Source organism: Ursus americanus, chromosome 9, assembly GCF_024610735.1.
Source record: "Ursus americanus isolate L20-20 chromosome 9, mUrsAme1.1.p, whole genome shotgun sequence".
Classification (NCBI taxonomy): domain Eukaryota; kingdom Metazoa; phylum Chordata; class Mammalia; order Carnivora; family Ursidae; genus Ursus; species Ursus americanus.
The window spans coordinates 41493869-41500000 of record NC_142135.1 but is presented as its reverse complement, the minus strand read 5'-3'; the positions used below and the strand labels follow the sequence as shown (position 1 = coordinate 41500000).

The window sequence follows — 6132 nt, the reverse complement described above, 5'->3', positions numbered from 1 at the left end:
CCTATGTCTATAGCTTTGATGTGACTGAATAGTAAATCCATGCCCCATATACCAATTGTAGGAAGAGACTCTCACCATATTATCAGTTATAAGGAAAATAGACCTGAGGTAGTCAATGATCTTCAGGTGTCTGAAAACTCAGTGCAAATTGACAAGGACAAAAATAGTTAATGAGCTGAAAAAAACCAGAGGTAGTGTAGTTCTGTCATGGTTGGGATGTAGGCACCCAAATGATGTCAACAGGCCTCAGAATCTCCATATTCCTTGTCCTACATTCATTCCTTTGTTTGCTCCATTCTTGGACTAGCTCCCTAAACCACTTGCGGCAAGATGGCAAGATCTCCCACCCTACATCCTCCCAGTGCCAAGTCCAGAGAAAAAGAATTCCCCTACATCTACCTTCAGCAATACCTTGAACAAAAGTTCATACTTGAACGAAAGTTCTGACTCTTCTCTTATTGGCTAAAATTGGGTCATATTCCCAAACCCGAACCAATCATTTTGGCCAGGAAATTGGATACATTCATTGGATTGGGTCACCTGCTCGTTGTGGAAGCAAAGATGGTCTCAACATCACCCAAACCCACACAGAATGAACAGCTGGAATGAGACAATCTCCCAGAAGAAGATGAAGCTACCATTTTTAGAAGAAGGGGAAATGTTTTCCGGGTGACAAAACAAACAAACAAAAACAAACCCCACAGATGTCAACTCCAAGAACTTTGATTAGATATATACCAAAGTGGGTTGTCTGTGTTCATTTTATTTCCAAAAAGCAAAAAAACATGAGGCATCTGTGTAATTGGGCAAAACTCATCAAAAGAGGAGCTAGGAATAGTTAATATTCCAAAATTCACACTAGGCTTTTAGAAACACGAAACCTAAAGACAAAAGAGAGGATGTAAATTGAGGACACAGGATGTCAATTCAAGCACCTGAAGCAGGTCACTAAAGCAGGCTCAAAGCAGGTATCCAGTAAACTGAATGAGTGTCAGTGAGGCTGGTTCTGAGATACAGCGTAAATATCAAAATTGGGACACCGCATTGACACTGACTTAGACAAGAGCAGGATGAAGGGCTGAGAATCAAGGGGTGAAGCTGAATCTCCTGAAATCATATACGAAGAGTTAAGATCAGTTCTGGAGTCATCAGAAGGGCTCAAATGACATGTAGCTGACAGTTGCATTTCACAGCTTGAGTTGATGCACACCTAATGAATTTAAAAATATAATTCAAAAAATACTGTTTCTTATGTAACTGAATTTAGTTTTTCTTGACCCTGTGGTTCCAGTTGGGAATCAGATGTCTGGCTCTTTGTAATTGGTGGGACACAACCTTCTAAGTGTAGGTCTGAATGTATGAATTTTGTTATGGTGAAATGATAACTCTTTCTTTTCAATGAGAATACAATTAGAAGCAAATATCTGTACTGGAAGGTCAAGGGTGACCTTTTGGCATGTCAGAGAAGTGCAGAGGCCTAGTTTCAGGCAGATACTATATAAGCTCCACACTCCGTATGTGGCCTCTGAAATGTTCTTGAGGGAGTTAGCACTTAATCTGTCAGTAATTCCTGGACATTGCCCTCCTGGCTGTGGAAGCAACCATCTGTCCCAGAATCCTCAGCAGCCAAGACCTTCTCCTATTAGCAATGTCTCTCACTCTTTGGAATCTCAGACAACTCAGAAGAGCATCTAGCCTTTAACTACCCATCCTACTCCCAGGGTCTAGGCCACCTGTGAGAAGTTCTAAATCCATTCCTTCCTCAAAGTTCTGGTAGCCGGAGGACTTGGTTAAGCCCCCAATATAGCACAGGGACCCAAGTGCCAATCAAGACATTACATTAAAACTTGGGAATCCCATACCATCCAAGGTAAATCTTCAGGGCTAAATTGAAAAAGAGTAACTTTGGGTTAAACTAGAGTAATTTATGGAGCTATAAAGTCATTCCAAAAATATAACCCTAATAGAAAAATGATGACAGAATTACTGATAATATAATTTTCAGCGTTTCTCTTTCTCTTTCTCAATCTTAATTCCCACCCTCAACACACACACTATTTCCTCATCTCCACCAAAACAGCTTCTGCCTTACACAACATCAGGGAGCAGGAACACCACTTCCACTGCCATTTTGACTGTCTTCTCTTGAACGCAACCTCTGATGAGGGACACCACCCATTCAGAGCAGGGACAGTGTCCCAATTCTCAAACCTCATAAAAATACAAAGCTGGTAGAAAATGTGAACCTGTGCAAGCAGATCAGATACTGAACTCTTCCTGCTGGTTTCTGAAGCTTTACCCACATCTCTACTCTGTATTTCTCTTTAAGTTCCATAGCCATGAATCACCTTGAAGAACTGCTTTTCCTCACACAGATAAAATCTCAAATGAAAACAGAAGTGCATCTTGGATCCATATGCCTGTAAAAAACTTGTCTTTCATTTATATTTTAGGGAAAAGTATTTTCTGAAGTTAGTTTGAGTAATATTTTTGGTATTACTCTCTCCACCTGTGTCACTCTCCCCAGCAACCAAGTTCCTTCCTGAATTATGTAGTCACTTGAGGAAGAACAAAGGTGAGGCTCTCAGCAGTGCCAGGACTGACAGCCACATGAAGGGTTTGTTATTCAATTTAGGAAATAGTCAACTGTGTTTGCAGAATTGGAGAATTTGTTTTTTAATTTGATTGATTCATCAGCTTCTAGATAATGAAAATTTCAAATTCAATTTACTAATTTAAAAGGATAAATGCCAGAGTCATGTAATCTGTCAAATGAGATCACACCTTCCTTTTTTTTCTTTATATAGAAGTTATACAATTAATATTCTCTAAAACACTTTCTTTGTCTCACTTTTGATTGGAAAAACAAGAGTATGGTGTTGCCCTCAGTGAAATTAATGCATCATCTGGTCTACAATGGTTTGCTGGAATAGAATGAGCAAATGTAAGAATGGACAGGCAACTTGCCATTGTGGCCTAATCATCTCTCTCTATTTATGTACTTATTTACCTTTTATCATGTATTTTAGTACTTATATGCCAATCATTTAAAGTAAGATCCTCCATTTTCTTGATCAGTAGACACCAAAGTAAATAGGGTTTCCAAAGTGGAACAAGGGGTCTAGATTAAGCCCATGCCTAGTCACTGAGAGATTTCCCAAGTTCAACACAGTTTCTGACAGAGAAACTGCAATTAACCCTTGTTATAACCTAGAGCATTCGATTTTCAACTGAGGTATAAACCCTCAATGAACAAAGCTTTTGATTTCTAATAAGTAATGACTACAGGCATATCAGCTGCTAATGTTCCTTCGTCATACCCTGTATGCTACAAAAAGCAGACACAGTTCTCATATAACCATACTCTGTCTTCCAAGCTCACTAGATAGTGAGCTTGGCAAACAACAATCACGTAGGAACCTAATAGAAATCTAGAGTAAGAGGATAGAAATGATAGGATCAGTTTTATTGGAGTTGATCTCGGCAGAGATATTTTCTCATATAGACCTAAAGAAAATGCCTCACTTTGAGGACCCCAATCATGGTCACGAACATATAGATTAAGATTTGAGGTTGCTTTGCCTCTATTTCCGGATCATTTGGTCCAGCAGCTTGCCTTTGGGTAGACCTAGCTTATCAGAAAAGGAATTTCACATCTGCTTGCTTAACCTGTTCCAGCATTAAGGAAATAATGACGTTTTTCTGTAGATCTAAGTGGAATCTGTTTAGGCTATTTAGGGGCAAAGTTGGAGAGTGTGAGTGTGTGGGGGTGAGTGGGGAGGAAGTGGGAAGTAGGTAGTGCAAATGAAATTTAAAAGATGAAACCTCAGGGGGTTTACATTTCAGACCCATGCTATCCCAGATTAGTGATATGCACCTCTAGTGGGACTCAAGAGAGACACATTAGCCTAAAATAAGATGCCGGCCACTTAGGAAGGGTGGAAAGGCCACCATTTAATCACCAAGACTCCATAAATGAAACCATGCGACCTCCTGTGATGTTCCTGCTACACTCTAGCATTATTTCCTGGCAGGAAAGGGCTGATAAAGGACACGCTTTGAAAATCATACCATTGTTGTAGAGAGAAAACTGTGGACAAGCAGTGTTTGAGCTGTGGGGAGGAGGGGGCAGAGGAAAGAACATCTGGGGGCCATCCACGATGCTGCAGCAGTTTTATTCCTCACCGAGCCTGCTGTTGTATCATTTTACCCTTCCAGAAAATGGAGATGAAGTGCTCACTTATTATACCTTACCAAGGGAAGCTTCATACATTAATGTAAAATATTTTGAAAATGTCACATAAAATCTATTATAGAAATACAAGATGTTACCAGTGATTTTTCTCTGGCAGGATATATCAGAGGGGACAAGCCTCCAAGAGGAATGGAATTGTAGTTTCTAGCCCCCCTTGCTGGACAGTCAATGTAAAAACATCAGTTCCTCAGCTTCCAGCTGCACAGCAGATGTTCCTGGGAGAGAAGGTTGAGGCAGAGCAACTGGTCTGGCTCAGTGTTAGAATTCTCGTTCACAGCCTCATTTCAAGAGCTCTCACTGGGTCCCCATTTGGGCTGGGGGTACTTAGATGGGGAGGTTACCCTGCCTCCTTCCCAAGTGGAGAAAAGAGAAGTAATTAAGTTCCTTGAAAAACAATAATATATTTCAACTTTTTTTTTTTTAAGTGTGCCATGGCATTTTTCCCCCATGGCATTTTTACAACTTGTCTGTGAAATTTTATAACCACATTCAGAAAAACAGCCTCTACTGGGGTGACAGCTTTAACACAGCAGAGAGAAAGGGATAGAAGGTAATCACTTCTAACCAAAAACAACAGGGAGCATCCAGTCAACAGAATGCAATTACTGGGATGGAAATGTGTGGCTAGGACATCAGGCTTTAATAACCCACGTGATCTTAGGAGATGTACCATCCGATCTTTGATAATGACACAGACACACTCAGAAAGAGACACCAATATGGGATGCTTTTAACAGGGGCTGTCCCCTCTTCTCTGCCTCCTTCTTACATGTCTAAAAGAGGTTAGTGAACCGAACCTTTGAAGGACATTTGGAAGGCAGCAGACGCAGCTTGAATGTTGGGTTGTTGTTTTTTAATGGACTTGTCAGCAGCCATTCTCATTTGCAATAGAATTCCTTTTCTCCCTTACCCTTTCTCAGGTTTGTGTTTTCCCAGTGCTGTGCCAATGCTGAATAATTTACAAGGGTAGAAAAAGAAAACTGTCACTATCACAGTCCCAGGGCTCTCCACTCACTCATCTGTCACATGGTCAAATGTCACTGGTGCCATTATTTGTGAGGGGTGAGATTAACGCCACGGAGCTACTTGCCTCCTTTCTTTATCTATTGTTAATGGTACTGAACGCCAATGTATTTTTTTTAAGAGCTGGTTGCCATTTCTGCAACAAATGTCCCACCTAAGGAAATCCAAATAACTGACCTCCTCATTCCATCTCTTCCTTTCATCTGTCTTCATCTGTTTCTTCTTATCTGGCATTTCCACCCACAGCATAAAAATACAAATCTAGTTAGAACTGTATTCAGAAGAAATGCCAGTGTTCAAAGTGATCCCAGTCGTGTTGGTTCTGCTTCTTATTAGGAAAGAGAGAGAGAGAGAGAAAAGACCATCCCAGTTGCAATAATAAGGAGCCACAGTGAATCACAGAAGGAGCCAACAAAAGATCCCCTGCACACAGATGGCACTTTGCAGAAGGGAAATCAGGGCCATGGCTCTCAGAGGAATTACCAAAGTACAGAAATGCAAGGATCAACATTTTTTTTTCCTTACCAAGAGGGTAAAATACCAGTATCAATTATACAAAGGAAAAGGAGGAAAAGATTGTAAAATAATAACAAACATATAATTTTAATATAGTAGAAAAAATAAATGCCATATAGGTTGATGCTGATGTTAACTCATGAAAATTTATTGCTGTGCATTAAACATGGACAGGAGAGTGCCCATCCCTGATTGAAGACCAACCTCTGCAAAGAATGATGTAAAAATTTGAAAAGCTCCTGTTTTTCAGTGTCTCAAATGTGAATATACAGAAATAATGATAGCCAATATCAACAGAGGACTTAATAAATGTATTAAATGTATTATTACACTTCATC

The 6132-nt window shown here is 40.1% G+C and overlaps 1 long non-coding RNA gene across 1 annotated transcript in view; it reads left to right on the top strand.

Moving 5' to 3' along the window:
- The window catches only part of LOC148109458 (uncharacterized), a 145814-nt gene that overhangs the window by 122890 nt on the left and 16792 nt on the right, over positions 1-6132 (top strand). The gene's annotated exons all lie outside the window — the stretch shown is intronic.